The sequence below is a fragment of the Lissotriton helveticus genome, chromosome 11 (genome assembly GCF_964261635.1).
Source record: "Lissotriton helveticus chromosome 11, aLisHel1.1, whole genome shotgun sequence".
Taxonomy (NCBI): domain Eukaryota; kingdom Metazoa; phylum Chordata; class Amphibia; order Caudata; family Salamandridae; genus Lissotriton; species Lissotriton helveticus.
The window spans coordinates 316997484-317023973 of NC_136072.1; positions in this window are offsets into that span (position 1 = coordinate 316997484).

A 26490-nucleotide genomic window follows, 5' to 3' on the forward strand; every position below is an offset into this window, starting at 1 on the left:
TTAGTCTGTTCCTGTCCCAGTGCATGATGGGAACAGGACAAACAAAACTACCAAGCCAATTCTTATACTGGGAAGGAAACAAGCTTCCGGGGACAAGTTTCTGGCATTTCAGCCGTCGTCGGCCCGGCTTGCTTGAATCCTGATGGTGCAATGAGCAAGGGACTCACATCTGAGTATACCCTTCCATGCTTATGGTGGACAAAATGATTCAGAAAAGGGGGTGGTGATGAACAGAGTGTCTGAATTAAGCAGACCACTCTTACCCAGTCCAAAGATCAGGGCTTGATCCATCACCGTTTTTTAGCTCACTGCACCATCCCAGCTCAGAACCTGGCTACATGCAAATTAGTCTGTTCCTGTCCCAGTGCATGATGGGAACAGGACAAACCAAACTACCAAGCCAATTCTTATACTGGGAAGGAAACAAGCTTCCGGGGACCGGTTTCTGGCATTTCAGCCGTCGTCGGCCCGGCTTGCTTGAATCCTGATGGTGCAATGAGCAAGGGACTCACATCTGAGTATACCCTTCCACGCTTATGGTGGACAAAATGATTCAGAAAAGGGGGTGGTGATGAACAGAGTGTCTGAATTAAGCAGACCACTCTTACCCAGTCCAAAGATCAGGGCTTGATCCATCACCGTTTTTTAGCTCACTGCACCATCCCAGCTCAGAACCTGGCTACATGCAAATTAGTCTGTTCCTGTCCCAGTGCATGATGGGAACAGGACAAACCAAACTACCAAGCCAATTCTTATACTGGGAAGGAAACAAGCTTCCGGGGACCGGTTTCTGGCATTTCAGCCGTCGTCGGCCCGGCTTGCTTGAATCCTGATGGTGCAATGAGCAAGGGACTCAAATCTGAGTATACCCTTCCACGCTTATGGTGGACGAAATGATTCAGAAAAGGGGGTGGTGATGAACAGTGTCTGAATTAAGCAGACCACTCTTACCCAGTCCAAAGATCAGGGCTTGATCCATCACCGTTTTTTAGCTCACTGCACCATCCCAGCTCAGAACCTGGCTACATGCAAATTAGTCTGTTCCTGTCCCAGTGCATGATGGGAACAGGACAAACCAAACTACCAAGCCAATTCTTATACTGGGAAGGAAACAAGCTTCCGGGGACCGGTTTCTGGCATTTCAGCCGTCGTCGGCCCGGCTTGCTTGAATCCTGATGGTGCAATGAGCAAGGGACTCACATCTGAGTATACCCTTCCACGCTTATGGTGGACAAAATGATTCAGAAAAGGGGGTGGTGATGAACAGAGTGTCTGAATTAAGCAGACCACTCTTACCCAGTCCAAAGATCAGGGCTTGATCCATCACCGTTTTTTAGCTCACTGCACCATCCCAGCTCAGAACCTGGCTACATGCAAATTAGTCTGTTCCTGTCCCAGTGCATGATGGGAACAGGACAAACCAAACTACCAAGCCAATTCTTATACTGGGGAAGGAAACAAGCTTCCGGGGACCGGTTTCTGGCATTTCAGCCGTCGTCGGCCCGGCTTGCTTGAATCCTGATGGTGCAATGAGCAAGGGACTCACATCTGAGTATACCCTTCCACGCTTATGGTGGACAAAATGATTCAGAAAAGGGGGTGGTGATGAACAGAGTGTCTGAATTAAGCAGACCACTCTTACCCAGTCCAAAGATCAGGGCTTGATCCATCACCGTTTTTTAGCTCACTGCACCATCCCAGCTCAGAACCTGGCTACATGCAAATTAGTCTGTTCCTGTCCCAGTGCATGATGGGAACAGGACAAACCAAACTACCAAGCCAATTCTTATACTGGGAAGGAAACAAGCTTCCGGGGACCGGTTTCTGGCATTTCAGCCGTCGTCGGCCCGGCTTGCTTGAATCCTGATGGTGCAATGAGCAAGGGACTCACATCTGAGTATACCCTTCCACGCTTATGGTGGACAAAATGATTCAGAAAAGGGGGTGGTGATGAACAGAGTGTCTGAATTAAGCAGACCACTCTTACCCAGTCCAAAGATCAGGGCTTGATCCATCACCGTTTTTAGCTCACTGCACCATCCCAGCTCAGAACCTGGCTACATGCAAATTAGTCTGTTCCTGTCCCAGTGCATGATGGGAACAGGACAAACCAAACTACCAAGCCAATTCTTATACTGGGAAGGAAACAAGCTTCCGGGGACCGGTTTCTGGCATTTCAGCCGTCGTCGGCCCGGCTTGCTTGAATCCTGATGGTGCAATGAGCAAGAGACTCACATCTGAGTATACCCTTCCACGCTTATGGTGGACAAAATGATTCAGAAAAGGGGGTGGTGATGAACAGAGTGTCTGAATTAAGCAGACCACTCTTACCCAGTCCAAAGATCAGGGCTTGATCCATCACCGTTTTTTAGCTCACTGCACCATCCCAGCTCAGAACCTGGCTACATGCAAATTAGTCTGTTCCTGTCCCAGTGCATGATGGGAACAGGACAAACCAAACTACCAAGCCAATTCTTATACTGGGAAGGAAACAAGCTTCCGGGGACCGGTTTCTGGCATTTCAGCCGTCGTCGGCCCGGCTTGCTTGAATCCTGATGGTGCAATGAGCAAGGGACTCACATCTGAGTATACCCTTCCACGCTTATGGTGGACAAAATGATTCAGAAAAGGGGGTGGTGATGAACAGAGTGTCTGAATTAAGCAGACCACTCTTACCCAGTCCAAAGATCAGGGCTTGATCCATCACCGTTTTTTAGCTCACTGCACCATCCCAGCTCAGAACCTGACTACATGCAAATTAGTCTGTTCCTGTCCCAGTGCATGATGGGAACAGGACAAACCAAACTACCAAGCCAATTCTTATACTGGGAAGGAAACAAGCTTCCGGGGACCGGTTTCTGGCATTTCAGCCGTCGTCGGCCCGGCTTGCTTGAATCCTGATGGTGCAATGAGCAAGGGACTCACATCTGAGTATACCCTTCCACGCTTATTGTGGACAAAATGATTCAGAAAAGGGGGTGGTGATGAACAGAGTGTCTGAATTAAGCAGACCACTCTTACCCAGTCCAAAGATCAGGGCTTGATCCGTCACCGTTTTTTATCTCACTGCACCATCCCAGCTCAGAACCTGGCTACATGCAAATTAGTCTGTTCCTGTCCCAGTGCATGATGGGAACAGGACAAACAAAACTACCAAGCCAATTCTTATACTGGGAAGGAAACAAGCTTCCGGGGACAAGTTTCTGGCATTTCAGCCGTCGTCGGCCCGGCTTGCTTGAATCCTGATGGTGCAATGAGCAAGGGACTCACATCTGAGTATACCCTTCCATGCTTATGGTGGACAAAATGATTCAGAAAAGGGGGTGGTGATGAACAGAGTGTCTGAATTAAGCAGACCACTCTTACCCAGTCCAAAGATCAGGGCTTGATCCATCACCGTTTTTTAGCTCACTGCACCATCCCAGCTCAGAACCTGGCTACATGCAAATTAGTCTGTTCCTGTCCCAGTGCATGATGGGAACAGGACAAACCAAACTACCAAGCCAATTCTTATACTGGGAAGGAAACAAGCTTCCGGGGACCGGTTTCTGGCATTTCAGCCGTCGTCGGCCCGGCTTGCTTGAATCCTGATGGTGCAATGAGCAAGGGACTCACATCTGAGTATACCCTTCCACGTTTATGGTGGACAAAATGATTCAGAAAAGGGGGTGGTGATGAACAGAGTGTCTGAATTAAGCAGACCACTCTTACCCAGTCCAAAGATCAGGGCTTGATCCATCACCGTTTTTTAGCTCACTGCACCATCCCAGCTCAGAACCTGGCTACATGCAAATTAGTCTGTTCCTGTCCCAGTGCATGATGGGAACAGGACAAACCAAACTACCAAGCCAATTCTTATACTGGGAAGGAAACAAGCTTCCGGGGACCGGTTTCTGGCATTTCAGCCGTCGTCGGCCCGGCTTGCTTGAATCCTGATGGTGCAATGAGCAAGGGACTCACATCTGAGTATACCCTTCCACGCTTATGGTGGACAAAATGATTCAGAAAAGGGGGTGGTGATGAACAGAGTGTCTGAATTAAGCAGACCACTCTTACCCAGTCCAAAGATCAGGGCTTGATCCATCACCGTTTTTTAGCTCACTGCACCATCCCAGCTCAGAACCTGACTACATGCAAATTAGTCTGTTCCTGTCCCAGTGCATGATGGGAACAGGACAAACCAAACTACCAAGCCAATTCTTATACTGGGAAGGAAACAAGCTTCCGGGGACCGGTTTCTGGCATTTCAGCCGTCGTCGGCCCGGCTTGCTTGAATCCTGATGGTGCAATGAGCAAGGGACTCACATCTGAGTATACCCTTCCACGCTTATCGTGGACAAAATGATTCAGAAAAGGGGGTGGTGATGAACAGAGTGTCTGAATTAAGCAGACCACTCTTACCCAGTCCAAAGATCAGGGCTTGATCCGTCACCGTTTTTTATCTCACTGCACCATCCCAGCTCAGAACCTGGCTACATGCAAATTAGTCTGTTCCTGTCCCAGTGCATGATGGGAACAGGACAAACAAAACTACCAAGCCAATTCTTATACTGGGAAGGAAACAAGCTTCCGGGGACAAGTTTCTGGCATTTCAGCCGTCGTCGGCCCGGCTTGCTTGAATCCTGATGGTGCAATGAGCAAGGGACTCACATCTGAGTATACCCTTCCATGCTTATGGTGGACAAAATGATTCAGAAAAGGGGGTGGTGATGAACAGAGTGTCTGAATTAAGCAGACCACTCTTACCCAGTCCAAAGATCAGGGCTTGATCCATCACCGTTTTTTAGCTCACTGCACCATCCCAGCTCAGAACCTGGCTACATGCAAATTAGTCTGTTCCTGTCCCAGTGCATGATGGGAACAGGACAAACCAAACTACCAAGCCAATTCTTATACTGGGAAGGAAACAAGCTTCCGGGGACCGGTTTCTGGCATTTCAGCCGTCGTCGGCCCGGCTTGCTTGAATCCTGATGGTGCAATGAGCAAGGGACTCACATCTGAGTATACCCTTCCACGCTTATGGTGGACGAAATGATTCAGAAAAGGGGGTGGTGATAAACAGTGTCTGAATTAAGCAGACCACTCTTACCCAGTCCAAAGATCAGGGCTTGATCCATCACCGTTTTTTAGCTCACTGCACCATCCCAGCTCAGAACCTGGCTACATGCAAATTAGTCTGTTCCTGTCCCAGTGCATGATGGGAACAGGACAAACCAAACTACCAAGCCAATTCTTATACTGGGAAGGAAACAAGCTTCCGGGGACCGGTTTCTGGCATTTCAGCCGTCGTCGGCCTGGCTTGCTTGAATCCTGATGGTGCAATGAGCAAGGGACTCACATCTGAGTATACCCTTCCACGCTTATGGTGGACAAAATGATTCAGAAAAGGGGGTGGTGATGAACAGAGTGTCTGAATTAAGCAGACCACTCTTACCCAGTCCAAAGATCAGGGCTTGATCCATCACCGTTTTTTAGCTCACTGCACCATCCCAGCTCAGAACCTGGCTACATGCAAATTAGTCTGTTCCTGTCCCAGTGCATGATGGGAACAGGACAAACCAAACTACCAAGCCAATTCTTATACTGGGAAGGAAACAAGCTTCCGGGGACCGGTTTCTGGCATTTCAGCCGTCGTCGGCCCGGCTTGCTTGAATCCTGATGGTGCAATGAGCAAGGGACTCACATCTGAGTATACCCTTCCACGCTTATTGTGGACAAAATGATTCAGAAAAGGGGGTGGTGATGAACAGAGTGTCTGAATTAAGCAGACCACTCTTACCCAGTCAAAAGATCAGGGCTTGATCCATCACCGTTTTTTATCTCACTGCACCATCCCAGCTCAGAACCTGGCTACATGCAAATTAGTCTGTTCCTGTCCCAGTGCATGATGGGAACAGGACAAACAAAACTACCAAGCCAATTCTTATACTGGGAAGGAAACAAGCTTCCGGGGACAAGTTTCTGGCATTTCAGCCGTCGTCGGCCCGGCTTGCTTGAATCCTGATGGTGCAATGAGCAAGGGACTCACATCTGAGTATACCCTTCCATGCTTATGGTGGACAAAATGATTCAGAAAAGGGGGTGGTGATGAACAGAGTGTCTGAATTAAGCAGACCACTCTTACCCAGTCCAAAGATCAGGGCTTGATCCATCACCGTTTTTTATCTCACTGCACCATCCCAGCTCAGAACCTGGCTACATGCAAATTAGTCTGTTCCTGTCCCAGTGCATGATGGGAACAGGACAAACCAAACTACCAAGCCAATTCTTATACTGGGAAGGAAACAAGCTTCCGGGGACCGGTTTCTGGCATTTCAGCCGTCGTCGGCCCGGCTTGCTTGAATCCTGATGGTGCAATGAGCAAGGGACTCACATCTGAGTATACCCTTCCACGCTTATGGTGGACAAAATGATTCAGAAAAGGGGGTGGTGATGAACAGAGTGTCTGAATTAAGCAGACCACTCTTACCCAGTCCAAAGATCAGGGCTTGATCCATCACCGTTTTTTAGCTCACTGCACCATCCCAGCTCAGAACCTGGCTACATGCAAATTAGTCTGTTCCTGTCCCAGTGCATGATGGGAACAGGACAAACCAAACTACCAAGCCAATTCTTATACTGGGAAGGAAACAAGCTTCCGGGGACCGGTTTCTGGCATTTCAGCCGTCGTCGGCCCGGCTTGCTTGAATCCTGATGGTGCAATGAGCAAGGGACTCACATCTGAGTATACCCTTCCACGCTTATGGTGGACGAAATGATTCAGAAAAGGGGGTGGTGATGAACAGTGTCTGAATTAAGCAGACCACTCTTACCCAGTCCAAAGATCAGGGCTTGATCCATCACCGTTTTTTAGCTCACTGCACCATCCCAGCTCAGAACCTGGCTACATGCAAATTAGTCTGTTCCTGTCCCAGTGCATGATGGGAACAGGACAAACCAAACTACCAAGCCAATTCTTATACTGGGAAGGAAACAAGCTTCCGGGGACCGGTTTCTGGCATTTCAGCCGTCGTCGGCCCGGCTTGCTTGAATCCTGATGGTGCAATGAGCAAGGGACTCACATCTGAGTATACCCTTCCACGCTTATGGTGGACAAAATGATTCAGAAAAGGGGGTGGTGATGAACAGAGTGTCTGAATTAAGCAGACCACTCTTACCCAGTCCAAAGATCAGGGCTTGATCCATCACCGTTTTTTAGCTCACTGCACCATCCCAGCTCAGAACCTGGCTACATGCAAATTAGTCTGTTCCTGTCCCAGTGCATGATGGGAACAGGACAAACCAAACTACCAAGCCAATTCTTATACTGGGAAGGAAACAAGCTTCCGGGGACCGGTTTCTGGCATTTCAGCCGTCGTCGGCCCGGCTTGCTTGAATCCTGATGGTGCAATGAGCAAGGGACTCACATCTGAGTATACCCTTCCACGCTTATGGTGGACAAAATGATTCAGAAAAGGGGGTGGTGATGAACAGAGTGTCTGAATTAAGCAGACCACTCTTACCCAGTCCAAAGATCAGGGCTTGATCCATCACCGTTTTTTAGCTCACTGCACAATCCCAGCTCAGAACCTGGCTACATGCAAATTAGTCTGTTCCTGTCCCAGTGCATGATGGGAACAGGACAAACCAAACTACCAAGCCAATTCTTATACTGGGAAGGAAACAAGCTTCCGGGGACCGGTTTCTGGCATTTCAGCCGTCGTCGGCCCGGCTTGCTTGAATCCTGATGGTGCAATGAGCAAGGGACTCACATCTGAGTATACCCTTCCACGCTTATGGTGGACAAAATGATTCAGAAAAGGGGGTGGTGATGAACAGAGTGTCTGAATTAAGCAGACCACTCTTACCCAGTCCAAAGATCAGGGCTTGATCCATCACCGTTTTTAGCTCACTGCACCATCCCAGCTCAGAACCTGGCTACATGCAAATTAGTCTGTTCCTGTCCCAGTGCATGATGGGAACAGGACAAACCAAACTACCAAGCCAATTCTTATACTGGGAAGGAAACAAGCTTCCGGGGACCGGTTTCTGGCATTTCAGCCGTCGTCGGCCCGGCTTGCTTGTATCCTGATGGTGCAATGAGCAAGGCACTCACATCTGAGTATACCCTTCCACGCTTATGGTGGACAAAATGATTCAGAAAAGGGGGTGGTGATGAACAGAGTGTCTGAATTAAGCAGACCACTCTTACCCAGTCCAAAGATCAGGGCTTGATCCATCACAGTTTTTTAGCTCACTGCACCATCCCAGCTCAGAACCTGGCTACATGCAAATTAGTCTGTTCCTGTCCCAGTGCATGATGGGAACAGGACAAACCAAACTACCAAGCCAATTCTTATACTGGGAAGGAAACAAGCTTCCGGGGACCGGTTTCTGGCATTTCAGGCGTCGTCGGCCCGGCTTGCTTGAATCCTGATGGTGCAATGAGCAAGGGACTCACATCTGAGTATACCCTTCCACGCTTATGGTGGACAAAATGATTCAGAAAAGGGGGTGGTGATGAACAGAGTGTCTGAATTAAGCAGACCACTCTTACCCAGTCCAAAGATCAGGGCTTGATCCATCACCGTTTTTTAGCTCACTGCACCATCCCAGCTCAGAACCTGGCTACATGCAAATTAGTCTGTTCCTGTCCCAGTGCATGATGGGAACAGGACAAACCAAACTACCAAGCCAATTCTTATACTGGGAAGGAAACAAGCTTCCGGGGACCGGTTTCTGGCATTTCAGCCGTCGTCGGCCCGGCTTGCTTGAATCCTGATGGTGCAATGAGCAAGGGACTCACATCTGAGTATACCCTTCCACGCTTATGGTGGACAAAATGATTCAGAAAAGGGGGTGGTGATGAACAGAGTGTCTGAATTAAGCAGACCACTCTTACCCAGTCCAAAGATCAGGGCTTGATCCATCACCGTTTTTAGCTCACTGCACCATCCCAGCTCAGAACCTGGCTACATGCAAATTAGTCTGTTCCTGTCCCAGTGCATGATGGGAACAGGACAAACCAAACTACCAAGCCAATTCTTATACTGGGAAGGAAACAAGCTTCCGGGGACCGGTTTCTGGCATTTCAGCCGTCGTCGGCCCGGCTTGCTTGAATCCTGATGGTGCAATGAGCAAGGGACTCACATCTGAGTATACCCTTCCACGCTTATGGTGGACAAAATGATTCAGAAAAGGGGGTGGTGATGAACAGAGTGTCTGAATTAAGCAGACCACTCTTACCCAGTCCAAAGATCAGGGCTTGATCCATCACCGTTTTTAGCTCACTGCACCATCCCAGCTCAGAACCTGGCTACATGCAAATTAGTCTGTTCCTGTCCCAGTGCATGATGGGAACAGGACAAACCAAACTACCAAGCCAATTCTTATACTGGGAAGGAAACAAGCTTCCGGGGACCGGTTTCTGGCATTTCAGCCGTCGTCGGCCCGGCTTGCTTGTATCCTGATGGTGCAATGAGCAAGGCACTCACATCTGAGTATACCCTTCCACGCTTATGGTGGACAAAATGATTCAGAAAAGGGGGTGGTGATGAACAGAGTGTCTGAATTAAGCAGACCACTCTTACCCAGTCCAAAGATCAGGGCTTGATCCATCACCGTTTTTTAGCTCACTGCACCAACCCAGCTCAGAACCTGGCTACATGCAAATTAGTCTGTTCCTGTCCCAGTGCATGATGGGAACAGGACAAACCAAACTACCAAGCCAATTCTTATACTGGGAAGGAAACAAGCTTCCGGGGACCGGTTTCTGGCATTTCAGCCGTCGTCGGCCCGGCTTGCTTGAATCCTGATGGTGCAATTAGCAAGGGACTCACATCTGAGTATACCCTTCCACGCTTATGGTGGACAAAATGATTCAGAAAAGGGGGTGGTGATGAACAGAGTGTCTGAATTAAGCAGACCACTCTTACCCAGTCCAAAGATCAGGGCTTGATCCATCACCGTTTTTTAGCTCACTGCACCATCCCAGCTCAGAACCTGGCTACATGCAAATTAGTCTGTTCCTGTCCCAGTGCATGATGGGAACAGGACAAACCAAACTACCAAGCCAATTCTTATACTGGGAAGGAAACAAGCTTCCGGGGACCGGTTTCTGGCATTTCAGCCGTCGTCGGCCTGGCTTGCTTGAATCCTGATGGTGCAATGAGCAAGGGACTCACATCTGAGTATACCCTTCCACGCTTATGGTGGACAAAATGATTCAGAAAAGGGGGTGGTGATGAACAGAGTGTCTGAATTAAGCAGACCACTCTTACCCAGTCCAAAGATCAGGGCTTGATCCATCACCGTTTTTTAGCTCACTGCACCATCCCAGCTCAGAACCTGGCTACATGCAAATTAGTCTGTTCCTGTCCCAGTGCATGATGGGAACAGGACAAACCAAACTACCAAGCCAATTCTTATACTGGGAAGGAAACAAGCTTCCGGGGACCGGTTTCTGGCATTTCAGCCGTCGTCGGCCCGGCTTGCTTGAATCCTGATGGTGCAATGAGCAAGGGACTCACATCTGAGTATACCCTTCCACGCTTATTGTGGACAAAATGATTCAGAAAAGGGGGTGGTGATGAACAGAGTGTCTGAATTAAGCAGACCACTCTTACCCAGTCAAAAGATCAGGGCTTGATCCATCACCGTTTTTTATCTCACTGCACCATCCCAGCTCAGAACCTGGCTACATGCAAATTAGTCTGTTCCTGTCCCAGTGCATGATGGGAACAGGACAAACAAAACTACCAAGCCAATTCTTATACTGGGAAGGAAACAAGCTTCCGGGGACAAGTTTCTGGCATTTCAGCCGTCGTCGGCCCGGCTTGCTTGAATCCTGATGGTGCAATGAGCAAGGGACTCACATCTGAGTATACCCTTCCATGCTTATGGTGGACAAAATGATTCAGAAAAGGGGGTGGTGATGAACAGAGTGTCTGAATTAAGCAGACCACTCTTACCCAGTCCAAAGATCAGGGCTTGATCCATCACCGTTTTTTAGCTCACTGCACCATCCCAGCTCAGAACCTGGCTACATGCAAATTAGTCTGTTCCTGTCCCAGTGCATGATGGGAACAGGACAAACCAAACTACCAAGCCAATTCTTATACTGGGAAGGAAACAAGCTTCCGGGGACCGGTTTCTGGCATTTCAGCCGTCGTCGGCCCGGCTTGCTTGAATCCTGATGGTGCAATGAGCAAGGGACTCACATCTGAGTATACCCTTCCACGCTTATGGTGGACAAAATGATTCAGAAAAGGGGGTGGTGATGAACAGAGTGTCTGAATTAAGCAGACCACTCTTACCCAGTCCAAAGATCAGGGCTTGATCCATCACCGTTTTTTAGCTCACTGCACCATCCCAGCTCAGAACCTGGCTACATGCAAATTAGTCTGTTCCTGTCCCAGTGCATGATGGGAACAGGACAAACCAAACTACCAAGCCAATTCTTATACTGGGAAGGAAACAAGCTTCCGGGGACCGGTTTCTGGCATTTCAGCCGTCGTCGGCCCGGCTTGCTTGAATCCTGATGGTGCAATGAGCAAGGGACTCACATCTGAGTATACCCTTCCACGCTTATGGTGGACAAAATGATTCAGAAAAGGGGGTGGTGATGAACAGAGTGTCTGAATTAAGCAGACCACTCTTACCCAGTCCAAAGATCAGGGCTTGATCCATCACCGTTTTTTAGCTCACTGCACCATCCCAGCTCAGAACCTGGCTACATGCAAATTAGTCTGTTCCTGTCCCAGTGCATGATGGGAACAGGACAAACCAAACTACCAAGCCAATTCTTATACTGGGAAGGAAACAAGCTTCCGGGGACCGGTTTCTGGCATTTCAGCCGTCGTCGGCCCGGCTTGCTTGAATCCTGATGGTGCAATGAGCAAGGGACTCACATCTGAGTATACCCTTCCACGCTTATGGTGGACAAAATGATTCAGAAAAGGGGGTGGTGATGAACAGAGTGTCTGAATTAAGCAGACCACTCTTACCCAGTCCAAAGATCAGGGCTTGATCCATCACCGTTTTTAGCTCACTGCACCATCCCAGCTCAGAACCTGGCTACATGCAAATTAGTCTGTTCCTGTCCCAGTGCATGATGGGAACAGGACAAACCAAACTACCAAGCCAATTCTTATACTGGGAAGGAAACAAGCTTCCGGGGACCGGTTTCTGGCATTTCAGCCGTCGTCGGCCCGGCTTGCTTGTATCCTGATGGTGCAATGAGCAAGGCACTCACATCTGAGTATACCCTTCCACGCTTATGGTGGACAAAATGATTCAGAAAAGGGGGTGGTGATGAACAGAGTGTCTGAATTAAGCAGACCACTCTTACCCAGTCCAAAGATCAGGGCTTGATCCATCACCGTTTTTTAGCTCACTGCACCATCCCAGCTCAGAACCTGGCTACATGCAAATTAGTCTGTTCCTGTCCCAGTGCATGATGGGAACAGGACAAACCAAACTACCAAGCCAATTCTTATACTGGGAAGGAAACAAGCTTCCGGGGACCGGTTTCTGGCATTTCAGCCGTCGTCGGCCCGGCTTGCTTGAATCCTGATGGTGCAATTAGCAAGTGACTCACATCTGAGTATAGCCTTCCACGCTTATGGTGGACAAAATGATTCAGAAAAGGGGGTGGTGATGAACAGAGTGTCTGAATTAAGCAGACCACTCTTACCCAGTCCAAAGATCAGGGCTTGATCCATCACCGTTTTTTAGCTCACTGCACCATCCCAGCTCAGAACCTGGCTACATGCAAATTAGTCTGTTCCTGTCCCAGTGCATGATGGGAACAGGACAAACCAAACTACCAAGCCAATTCTTATACTGGGAAGGAAACAAGCTTCCGGGGACCGGTTTCTGGCATTTCAGCCGTCGTCGGCCCGGCTTGCTTGAATCCTGATGGTGCAATGAGCAAGGGACTCACATCTGAGTATACCCTTCCACGCTTATTGTGGACAAAATGATTCAGAAAAGGGGGTGGTGATGAACAGAGTGTCTGAATTAAGCAGACCACTCTTACCCAGTCAAAAGATCAGGGCTTGATCCATCACCGTTTTTTATCTCACTGCACCATCCCAGCTCAGAACCTGGCTACATGCAAATTAGTCTGTTCCTGTCCCAGTGCATGATGGGAACAGGACAAACAAAACTACCAAGCCAATTCTTATACTGGGAAGGAAACAAGCTTCCGGGGACAAGTTTCTGGCATTTCAGCCGTCGTCGGCCCGGCTTGCTTGAATCCTGATGGTGCAATGAGCAAGGGACTCACATCTGAGTATACCCTTCCATGCTTATGGTGGACAAAATGATTCAGAAAAGGGGGTGGTGATGAACAGAGTGTCTGAATTAAGCAGACCACTCTTACCCAGTCCAAAGATCAGGGCTTGATCCATCACCGTTTTTTAGCTCACTGCACCATCCCAGCTCAGAACCTGGCTACATGCAAATTAGTCTGTTCCTGTCCCAGTGCATGATGGGAACAGGACAAACCAAACTACCAAGCCAATTCTTATACTGGGAAGGAAACAAGCTTCCGGGGACCGGTTTCTGGCATTTCAGCCGTCGTCGGCCCGGCTTGCTTGAATCCTGATGGTGCAATGAGCAAGGGACTCACATCTGAGTATACCCTTCCACGCTTATGGTGGACAAAATGATTCAGAAAAGGGGGTGGTGATGAACAGAGTGTCTGAATTAAGCAGACCACTCTTACCCAGTCCAAAGATCAGGGCTTGATCCATCACCGTTTTTTAGCTCACTGCACCATCCCAGCTCAGAACCTGGCTACATGCAAATTAGTCTGTTCCTGTCCCAGTGCATGATGGGAACAGGACAAACCAAACTACCAAGCCAATTCTTATACTGGGAAGGAAACAAGCTTTCGGGGACCGGTTTCTGGCATTTCAGCCGTCGTCGGCCCGGCTTGCTTGAATCCTGATGGTGCAATGAGCAAGGGACTCACATCTGAGTATACCCTTCCACGCTTATGGTGGACGAAATGATTCAGAAAAGGGGGTGGTGATGAACAGTGTCTGAATTAAGCAGACCACTCTTACCCAGTCCAAAGATCAGGGCTTGATCCATCACCGTTTTTTAGCTCACTGCACCATCCCAGCTCAGAACCTGGCTACATGCAAATTAGTCTGTTCCTGTCCCAGTGCATGATGGGAACAGGACAAACCAAACTACCAAGCCAATTCTTATACTGGGAAGGAAACAAGCTTCCGGGGACCGGTTTCTGGCACTTCAGCCGTCGTCGGTCCGGCTTGCTTGAATCCTGATGGTGCAATGAGCAAGGGACTCACATCTGAGTATACCCTTCCACGCTTATGGTGGACAAAATGATTCAGAAAAGGGGGTGGTGATGAACAGAGTGTCTGAATTAAGCAGACCACTCTTACCCAGTCCAAAGATCAGGGCTTGATCCATCACCGTTTTTTAGCTCACTGCACCATCCCAGCTCAGAACCTGGCTACATGCAAATTAGTCTGTTCCTGTCCCAGTGCATGATGGGAACAGGACAAACCAAACTACCAAGCCAATTCTTATACTGGGAAGGAAACAAGCTTCCGGGGACCGGTTTCTGGCATTTCAGCCGTCGTCGGCCCGGCTTGCTTGAATCCTGATGGTGCAATGAGCAAGGGACTCACATCTGAGTATACCCTTCCACGCTTATGGTGGACAAAATGATTCAGAAAAGGGGGTGGTGATGAACAGAGTGTCTGAATTAAGCAGACCACTCTTACCCAGTCCAAAGATCAGGGCTTGATCCATCACCGTTTTTTAGCTCACTGCACCATCCCAGCTCAGAACCTGGCTACATGCAAATTAGTCTGTTCCTGTCCCAGTGCATGATGGGAACAGGACAAACCAAACTACCAAGCCAATTCTTATACTGGGAAGGAAACAAGCTTCCGGGGACCGGTTTCTGGCATTTCAGCCGTCGTCGGCCCGGCTTGCTTGAATCCTGATGGTGCAATGAGCAAGGGACTCACATCTGAGTATACCCTTCCACGCTTATGGTGGACAAAATGATTCAGAAAAGGGGGTGGTGATGAACAGAGTGTCTGAATTAAGCAGACCACTCTTACCCAGTCCAAAGATCAGGGCTTGATCCATCACCGTTTTTTAGCTCACTGCACCATCCCAGCTCAGAACCTGGCTACATGCAAATTAGTCTGTTCCTGTCCCAGTGCATGATGGGAACAGGACAAACCAAACTACCAAGCCAATTCTTATACTGGGAAGGAAACAAGCTTCCGGGGACCGGTTTCTGGCATTTCAGCCGTCGTCGGCCCGGCTTGCTTGTATCCTGATGGTGCAATGAGCAAGGCACTCACATCTGAGTATACCCTTCCACGCTTATGGTGGACAAAATGATTCAGAAAAGGGGGTGGTGATGAACAGAGTGTCTGAATTAAGCAGACCACTCTTACCCAGTCCAAAGATCAGGGCTTGATCCATCACCGTTTTTTAGCTCACTGCACCATCCCAGCTCAGAACCTGGCTACATGCAAATTAGTCTGTTCCTGTCCCAGTGCATGATGGGAACAGGACAAACCAAACTACCAAGCTAATTCTTATACTGGGAAGGAAACAAGCTTCCGGGGACCGGTTTCTGGCATTTCAGCCGTCGTCGGCCCGGCTTGCTTGAATCCTGATGGTGCAATGAGCAAGAGACTCACATCTGAGTATACCCTTCCACGCTTATGGTGGACAAAATGATTCAGAAAAGGGGGTGGTGATGAACAGAGTGTCTGAATTAAGCAGACCACTCTTACCCAGTCCAAAGATCAGGGCTTGATCCATCACCGTTTTTTAGCTCACTGCACCATCCCAGCTCAGAACCTGACTACATGCAAATTAGTCTGTTCCTGTCCCAGTGCATGATGGGAACAGGACAAACCAAACTACCAAGCCAATTCTTATACTGGGAAGGAAACAAGCTTCCGGGGACCGGTTTCTGGCATTTCAGCCGTCGTCGGCCCGGCTTGCTTGAATCCTGATGGTGCAATGAGCAAGGGACTCACATCTGAGTATACCCTTCCACGCTTATTGTGGACAAAATGATTCAGAAAAGGGGGTGGTGATGAACAGAGTGTCTGAATTAAGCAGACCACTCTTACCCAGTCCAAAGATCAGGGCTTGATCCGTCACCGTTTTTTATCTCACTGCACCATCCCAGCTCAGAACCTGGCTACATGCAAATTAGTCTGTTCCTGTCCCAGTGCATGATGGGAACAGGACAAACAAAACTACCAAGCCAATTCTTATACTGGGAAGGAAACAAGCTTCCGGGGTCCGGTTTCTGGCATTTCAGCCGTCGTCGGCCCGGCTTGCTTGAATCCTGATGGTGCAATGAGCAAGGGATTCACATCTGAGTATACCCTTCCACGCTTATGGTGGACAAAATGATTCAGAAAAGGGGGTGGTGATGAACAGAGTGTCTGAATTAAGCAGACCACTCTTACCCAGTCCAAAGATCAGGGCTTGATCCATCACCGTTTTTTATCTCACTGCACCATCCCAGCTCAGAACCTGGCTACATGCAAATTAGTCTGTTCCTGTCCCAGTGCATGATGGGAACAGGACAAACCAAACTACCAAGCCAATTCTTATACTGGGAAGGAAACAAGCTTCCGGGGACCGGTTTCTGGCATTTCAGCCGTCGTCGGCCCGGCTTGCTTGAATCCTGATGGTGCAATGAGCAAGGGACTCACATCTGAGTATACCCTTCCACGCTTATGGTGGACGAAATGATTCAGAAAAGGGGGTGGTGATGAACAGAGTGTCTGAATTAAGCAGACCACTCTTACCCAGTCCAAAGATCAGGGCTTGATCCATCACCGTTTTTTAGCTCACTGCACCATCCCAGCTCAGAACCTGGCTACATGCAAATTAGTCTGTTCCTGTCCCAGTGCATGATGGGAACAGGACAAACCAAACTACCAAGCCAATTCTTATACTGGGAAGGAAACAAGCTTCCGGGGACCGGTTTCTGGCATTTCAGCCGTCGTCGGCCCGGCTTGCTTGAATCCTGATGGTGCAATGAGCAAGGGACTCACATCTGAGTATACCCTTCCACGCTTATGGTGGACAAAATGATTCAGAAAAGGGGGTGGTGATGAACAGAGTGTCTGAATTAAGCAGACCACTCTTACCCAGTCCAAAGATCAGGGCTTGATCCATCACCGTTTTTTAGCTCACTGCACCATCCCAGCTCAGAACCTGGCTACATGCAAATTAGTCTGTTCCTGTCCCAGTGCATGATGGGAACAGGACAAACCAAACTACCAAGCCAATTCTTATACTGGGAAGGAAACAAGCTTCCGGGGACCGGTTTCTGGCATTTCAGCCGTCGTCGGCCCGGCTTGCTTGAATCCTGATGGTGCAATGAGCAAGGGACTCACATCTGAGTATACCCTTCCACGCTTATGGTGGACAAAATGATTCAGAAAAGGGGGTGGTGATGAACAGAGTGTCTGAATTAAGCAGACCACTCTTACCCAGTCCAAAGATCAGGGCTTGATCCATCACCGTTTTTTAGCTCACTGCACCATCCCAGCTCAGAACCTGGCTACATGCAAATTAGTCTGTTCCTGTCCCAGTGCATGATGGGAACAGGACAAACCAAACTACCAAGCCAATTCTTATACTGGGAAGGAAACAAGCTTCCGGGGACCGGTTTCTGGCATTTCAGCCGTCGTCGGCCCGGCTTGCTTGAATCCTGATGGTGCAATGAGCAAGGGACTCACATCTGAGTATACCCTTCCACGCTTATGGTGGACAAAATGATTCAGAAAAGGGGGTGGTGATGAACAGAGTGTCTGAATTAAGCAGACCACTCTTACCCAGTCCAAAGATCAGGGCTTGATCCATCACCGTTTTTTAGCTCACTGCACCATCCCAGCTCAGAACCTGGCTACATGCAAATTAGTCTGTTCCTGTCCCAGTGCATGATGGGAACAGGACAAACCAAACTACCAAGCCAATTCTTATACTGGGAAGGAAACAAGCTTCCGGGGACCGGTTTCTGGCATTTCAGTCGTCGTCGGCCCGGCTTGCTTGAATCCTGATGGTGCAATGAGCAAGGGACTCACATCTGAGTATACCCTTCCACGCTTATGGTGGACAAAATGATTCAGAAAAGGGGGTGGTGATGAACAGAGTGTCTGAATTAAGCAGACCACTCTTACCCAGTCCAAAGATCAGGGCTTGATCCATCACCGTTTTTTAGCTCACTGCACCATCCCAGCTCAGAACCTGGCTACATGCAAATTAGACTGTTCCTGTCCCAGTGCATGATGGGAACAGGACAAACCAAACTACCAAGCCAATTCTTATACTGGGAAGGAAACAAGCTTCCGGGGACCGGTTTCTGGCATTTCAGCCGTCGTCGGCCCGGCTTGCTTGAATCCTGATGGTGCAATGAGCAAGGGACTCACATCTGAGTATACCCTTCCACGCTTATGGTGGACAAAATGATTCAGAAAAGGGGGTGGTGATGAACAGAGTGTCTGAATTAAGCAGACCACTCTTACCCAGTCCAAAGATCAGGGCTTGATCCATCACCGTTTTTTAGCTCACTGCACCATCCCAGCTCAGAACCTGGCTACATGCAAATTAGTCTGTTCCTGTCCCAGTGCATGATGGGAACAGGACAAACCAAACTACCAAGCCAATTCTTATACTGGGAAGGAAACAAGCTTCCGGGGTCCGGTTTCTGGCATTTCAGCCGTCGTCGGCCCGGCTTGCTTGAATCCTGATGGTGCAATGAGCAAGGGATTCACATCTGAGTATACCCTTCCACGCTTATGGTGGACAAAATGATTCAGAAAAGGGGGTGGTGATGAACAGAGTGTCTGAATTAAGCAGACCACTCTTACCCAGTCCAAAGATCAGGGCTTGATCCATCACCGTTTTTTAGCTCACTGCACCATCCCAGCTCAGAACCTGGCTACATGCAAATTAGTCTGTTCCTGTCCCAGTGCATGGTGGGAACAGGACAAACCAAACTACCAAGCCAATTCTTATACTGGGAAGGAAACAAGCTTCCGGGGACCGGTTTCTGGCATTTCAGCCGTCGTCGGCCCGGCTTGCTTGAATCCTGATGGTGCAATGAGCAAGGGACTCACATCTGAGTATACCCTTCCACGCTTATGGTGGACAAAATGATTCAGAAAAGGGGGTGGTGATGAACAGAGTGTCTGAATTAAGCAGACCACTCTTACCCAGTCCAAAGATCAGGGCTTGATCCATCACCGTTTTTTAGCTCACTGCACCATCCCAGCTCAGAACCTGGCTACATGCAAATTAGTCTGTTCCTGTCCCAGTGAATGATGGGAACAGGACAAACCAAACTACCAAGCCAATTCTTATACTGGGAAGGAAACAAGCTTCCGGGGACCGGTTTCTGGCATTTCAGCCGTCGTCGGCCCGGCTTGCTTGAATCCTGATGGTGCAATGAGCAAGGGACTCACATCTGAGTATACCCTTCCACGCTTATGGTGGACAAAATATTTCAGAAAAGGGGGTGGTGATGAACAGAGTGTCTGAATTAAGCAGACCACTCTTACCCAGTCCAAAGATCAGGGCTTGATCCATCACCGTTTTTTAGCTCACTGCACCATCCCAGCTCAGAACCTTGCTACATGCAAATTAGTCTGTTCCTGTCCCAGTGCATGATGGGAACAGGACAAACCAAACTACCAAGCCAATTCTTATACTGGGAAGGAAACAAGCTTCCGGGGACCGGTTTCTGGCATTTCAGCCGTCGTCTGCCCGGCTTGCTTGAATCCTGATGGTGCAATGAGCAAGGGACTCACATCTGAGTATACCCTTCCACGCTTATGGTGGACAAAATGATTCAGAAAAGGGGGTGGTGATGAAAGAGTGTCTGAATTAAGCAGACCACTCTTACCCAGTCCAAAGATCAGGGCTTGATCCATCACCGTTTTTTAGCTCACTGCACCATCCCAGCTCAGAACCTGGCTACATGCAAATTAGTCTGTTCCTGTCCCAGTGCATGATGGGAACAGGACAAACCAAACTACCAAGCCAATTCTTATACTGGGAAGGAAACAAGCTTCCGGGGACCGGTTTCTGGCATTTCAGCCGTCGTCAGCCCGGCTTGCTTGAATCCTGATGGTGCAATGAGCAAGGGACTCACATCTGAGTATACCCTTCCACGCTTATGGTGGACAAAATGATTCAGAAAAGGGGGTGGTGATGAACAGAGTGTCTGAATTAAGCAGACCACTCTTACCCAGTCCAAAGATCAGGGCTTGATCCATCACCGTTTTTTAGCTCACTGCACCATCCCAGCTCAGAACCTGGCTACATGCAAATTAGTCTGTTCCTGTCCCAGTGCATGATGGGAACAGGACAAACCAAACTACCAAGCCAATTCTTACACTGGGAAGGAAACAAGCTTCCGGGGACCGGTTTCTGGCATTTCAGCCGTCGTCGGCCCGGCTTGCTTGAATCCTGATGGTGCAATGAGCAAGGGACTCACATCTGAGTATACCCTTCCACGCTTATGGTGGACAAAATGATTCAGAAAAGGGGGTGGTGATGAACAGAGTGTCTGAATTAAGCAGACCACTCTTACCCAGTCCAAAGATCAGGGCTTGATCCATCACCGTTTTTTAGCTCACTGCACCATCCCAGCTCAGAACCTGGCTACATGCAAATTAGTCTGTTCCTGTCCCACTGCATGATGGGAACAGGACAAACCAAACTACCAAGCCAATTCTTACACTGGGAAGGAAACAAGCTTCCGGGGACCGGTTTCTGGCATTTCAGCCGTCGTCGGCCCGGCTTGCTTGAATCCTGATGGTGCAATGAGCAAGGGACGCACATCTGAGTATACCCTTCCACGCTTATGGTGGACAAAATGATTCAGAAAAGGGGGTGGTGATGAACAGAGTGTCTGAATTAAGCAGACCACTCTTACCCAGTCCAAAGATCAGGGCTTGATCCATCACCGTTTTTTAGCTCACTGCACCATCCCAGCTCAGAACCTGGCTACATGCAAATTAGTCTGTTCCTGTCCCAGTGCATGATGGGAACAGGACAAACCAAACTACCAAGCCAATTCTTATACTGGGAAGGAAACAAGCTTCCGGGGACCGGTTTCTGGCATTTCAGCCGTCGTCGGCCCGGCTTGCTTAAATCCTGATGGTGCAATGAGCAAGGGACTCACATCTGAGTATACCCTTCCACGCTTATGGTGGACAAAATGATTCAGAAAAGGGGGTGGTGATGAACAGAGTGTCTGAATTAAGCAGACCACTCTTACCCAGTCCAAAGATCAGGGCTTGATCCATCACCGTTTTTTAGCTCACTGCACCATCCCAGCTCAGAACCTGGCTACATGCAAATTAGTCTGTTCCTGTCCCAGTGCATGATGGGAACAGGACAAACCAAACTACCAAGCCAATTCTTATACTGAGAAGGAAACAAGCTTCCGGGGACCGGTTTCTGGCATTTCAGCCGTCGTCGGCCCGGCTTGCTTGAATCCTGATGGTGCAATGAGCAAGGGACTCACATCTGAGTATACCCTTCCACGCTTATGGTGGACAAAATGATTCAGAAAAGGGGGTGGTGATGAACAGAGTGTCTGAATTAAGCAGACCACTCTTACCCAGTCCAAAGATCAGGGCTTGATCCATCACCGTTTTTTAGCTCACTGCACCATCCCAGCTCAGAACCTGGCTACATGCAAATTAGTCTGTTCCTGTCCCAGTGCATGATGGGAACAGGACAAACCAAACTACCAAGCCAATTCTTATACTGGGAAGGAAACAAGCTTCCGGGGACCGGTTTCTGGCATTTCAGCCGTCGTCGGCCCGGCTTGCTTGAATCCTGATGGTGCAATGAGCAAGGGACTCACATCTGAGTATACCCTTCCACGCTTATTGTGGACAAAATGATTCAGAAAAGGGGGTGGTGATGAACAGAGTGTCTGTATTAAGCAGACCACTCTTACCCAGTCCAAAGATCAGGGCTTGATCCATCACCGTTTTTTTAGCTCACTGCACCATCCCAGCTCAGAACCTGGCTACATGCAAATTAGTCTGTTCCTGTCCCAGTGCATGATGGGAACAGGACAAACCAAACTACCAAGCCAATTCTTATACTGGGAAGGAAACAAGCTTCCGGGGACCGGTTTCTGGCATTTCAGCCGTCGTCGGCCCGGCTTGCTTGAATCCTGATGGTGCAATGAGCAAGGGACTCACATCTGAGTATACCCTTCCACGCTTATGGTAGACAAAATGATTCAGAAAAGGGGGTGGTGATGAACAGAGTGTCTGAATTAAGCTGACCACTCTTACCCAGTCCAAAGATCAGGGCTTGATCCATCACCGTTTTTTAGCTCACTGCACCATCCCAGCTCAGAACCTGGCTACATGCAAATTAGTCTGTTCCTGTCCCACTGCATGATGGGAACAGGACAAACCAAACTACCAAGCCAATTCTTATACTGGGAAGGAAACAAGCTTCCGGGGACCGGTTTCTGGCATTTCAGCCGTCGTCGGCCCGGCTTGCTTGAATCCTGATGGTGCAATGAGCAAGGGACGCACATCTGAGTATACCCTTCCACGCTTATGGTGGACAAAATGATTCAGAAAAGGGGGTGGTGATGAACAGAGTGTCTGAATTAAGCAGACCACTCTTACCCAGTCCAAAGATCAGGGCTTGATCCATCACCGTTTTTTAGCTCACTGCACCATCCCAGCTCAGAACCTGGCTACATGCAAATTAGTCTGTTCCTGTCCCAGTGCATGATGGGAACAGGACAAACCAAACTACCAAGCCAATTCTTATACTGGGAAGGAAACAAGCTTCCGGGGACCGGTTTCTGGCATTTCAGCCGTCGTCGGCCCGGCTTGCTTAAATCCTGATGGTGCAATGAGCAAGGGACTCACATCTGAGTATACCCTTCCACGCTTATGGTGGACAAAATGATTCAGAAAAGGGGGTGGTGATGAACAGAGTGTCTGAATTAAGCAGACCACTCTTACCCAGTCCAAAGATCAGGGCTTGATCCATCACCGTTTTTTAGCTCACTGCACCATCCCAGCTCAGAACCTGGCTACATGCAAATTAGTCTGTTCCTGTCCCAGTGCATGATGGGAACAGGACAAACCAAACTACCAAGCCAATTCTTATACTGGGAAGGAAACAAGTTTCCGGGGACCGGTTTCTGGCATTTCAGCCGTCGTCGGCCCGGCTTGCTTGAATCCTGATGGTGCAATGAGCAAGGGACTCACATCTGAGTATACCCTTCCACGCTTATGGTGGACAAAATGATTCAGAAAAGGGGGTGGTGATGAACAGAGTGTCTGAATTAAGCAGACCACTCTTACCCAGTCCAAAGATCAGGGCTTGATCCATCACCGTTTTTTAGCTCACTGCACCATCCCAGCTCAGAACCTGGCTACATGCAATTTAGTCTGTTCCTGTCCCAGTGCATGATGGGAACAGGACAAACCAAACTACCAAGCCAATTCTTATACTGGGAAGGAAACAAGCTTCCGGTGACCGGTTTCTGGCATTTCAGCCATCGTCGGTCCGGCTTGCTTGAATCCTGATGGTGCAATGAGCAAGGGACTCACATCTGAGTATACCCTTCCACGCTTATTGTGGACAAAATGATTCAGAAAAGGGGGTGGTGATGAACAGAGTGTCTGTATTAAGCAGACCACTCTTACCCAGTCCAAAGATCAGGGCTTGATCCATCACCGTTTTTTTTAGCTCACTGCACCATCCCAGCTCAGAACCTGGCTACATGCAAATTAGTCTGTTCCTGTCCCAGTGCATGATGGGAACAGGACAAACAAAACTACCAAGCCAATTCTTATACTGGGAAGGAAACAAGCTTCCGGGGACCGGTTTCTGGCATTTCAGCCGTCGTCGGCCCGGCTTGCTTGAATCCTGATGGTGCAATGAGCAAGGGACTCACATCTGAGTATACCCTTCCACGCTTATGGTAGACAAAATGATTCAGAAAAGGGGGTGGTGATGAACAGAGTGTCTGAATTAAGCTGACCACTCTTACCCAGTCCAAAGATCAGGGCTTGATCCATCACCGTTTTTTAGCTCACTGCACCATCCCAGCTCAGAACCTGGCTACATGCAAATTTGTCTGTTCCTGTCCCACTGCATGATGGGAACAGGACAAAACAAACTACCAAGCCAATTCTTATACTGGGAAGGAAACAAGCTTCCGGGGACCGGTTTCTGGCATTTCAGCCGTCGTCGGCCCGGCTTGCTTGAATCCTGATGGTGCAATGAGCAAGGGACGCACATCTGAGTATACCCTTCCACGCTTATGGTGGACAAAACGATTCAGAAAAGGGGGTGGTGATGAACAGAGTGTCTGAATTAAGCAGACCACTCTTACCCAGTCCAAAGATCAGGGCTTGATCCATCACCGTTTTTTAGCTCACTGCACCATCCCAGCTCAGAACCTGGCTACATGCAAATTAGTCTGTTCCTGTCCCAGTGCATGATGGGAACAGGACAAACCAAACTACCAAGCCAATTCTTATACTGGGAAGGAAACAAGCTTCCGGGGACCGGTTTCTGGCATTTCAGCCATCGTCGGTCCGGCTTGCTTGAATCCTGATGGTGCAATGAGCAAGGGACTCACATCTGAGTATACCCTTCCACGCTTATTGTGGACAAAATGATTCAGAAAAGGGGGTGGTGATGAACAGAGTGTCTGTATTAAGCAGACCACTCTTACCCAGTCCAAAGATCATGGCTTGATCCATCACCGTTTTTTAGCTCACTGCACCATCCCAGCTCAGAACCTGGCTACATGCAAATTAGTCTGTTCCTGTCCCACTGCATGATGGGAACAGGACAAACCAAACTACCAAGCCAATTCTTATACTGGGAAGGAAACAAGCTTCCGGGGACCGGTTTCTGGCATTTCAGCCGTCGTCGGCCCGGCTTGCTTGAATCCTGATGGTGCAATGAGCAAGGGACGCACATCTGAGTATACCCTTCCACGCTTATGGTGGACAAAATGATTCAGAAAAGGGGGTGGTGATGAACAGAGTGTCTGAATTAAGCAGACCACTCTTACCCAGTCCAAAGATCAGGGCTTGATCCATCACCGTTTTTTAGCTCACTGCACCATCCCAGCTCAGAACCTGGCTACATGCAAATTAGTCTGTTCCTGTCCCAGTGCATGATGGGAACAGGACAAACCAAACTACCAAGCCAATTCTTATACTGGGAAGGAAACAAGCTTCCGGGGACCGGTTTCTGGCATTTCAGCCGTCGTCGGCCCGGCTTGCTTGTATCCTGATGGTGCAATGAGCAAGGCACTCACATCTGAGTATACCCTTCCACGCTTATGGTGGACAAAATGATTCAGAAAAGGGGGTGGTGATGAACAGAGTGTCTGAATTAAGCAGACCACTCTTACCCAGTCCAAAGATCAGGGCTTGATCCATCACCGTTTTTTAGCTCACTGCACCATCCCAGCTCAGAACCTGGCTACATGCAAATTAGTCTGTTCCTGTCCCAGTGCATGATGGGAACAGGACAAACCAAACTACCAAGCTAATTCTTATACTGGGAAGGAAACAAGCTTCCGGGGACCGGTTTCTGGCATTTCAGCCGTCGTCGGCCCGGCTTGCTTGAATCCTGATGGTGCAATGAGCAAGAGACTCACATCTGAGTATACCCTTCCACGCTTATGGTGGACAAAATGATTCAGAAAAGGGGGTGGTGATGAACAGAGTGTCTGAATTAAGCAGACCACTCTTACCCAGTCCAAAGATCAGGGCTTGATCCATCACCGTTTTTTAGCTCACTGCACCATCCCAGCTCAGAACCTGGCTACATGCAAATTAGTCTGTTCCTGTCCCAGTGCATGATGGGAACAGGACAAACCAAACTACCAAGCCAATTCTTATACTGGGAAGGAAACAAGCTTCCGGGGACCGGTTTCTGGCATTTCAGCCGTCGTCGGCCCGGCTTGCTTGAATCCTGATGGTGCAATGAGCAAGGGACTCACATCTGAGTATACCCTTCCACGCTTATGGTGGACAAAATGATTCAGAAAAGGGGGTGGTGATGAACAGAGTGTCTGAATTAAGCAGACCACTCTTACCCAGTCCAAAGATCAGGGCTTGATCCATCACCGTTTTTTAGCTCACTGCACCATCCCAGCTCAGAACCTGACTACATGCAAATTAGTCTGTTCCTGTCCCAGTGCATGATGGGAACAGGACAAACCAAACTACCAAGCCAATTCTTATACTGGGAAGGAAACAAGCTTCCGGGGACCGGTTTCTGGCATTTCAGCCGTCGTCGGCCCGGCTTGCTTGAATCCTGATGGTGCAATGAGCAAGGGACTCACATCTGAGTATACCCTTCCACGCTTATTGTGGACAAAATGATTCAGAAAAGGGGGTGGTGATGAACAGAGTGTCTGAATTAAGCAGACCACTCTTACCCAGTCCAAAGATCAGG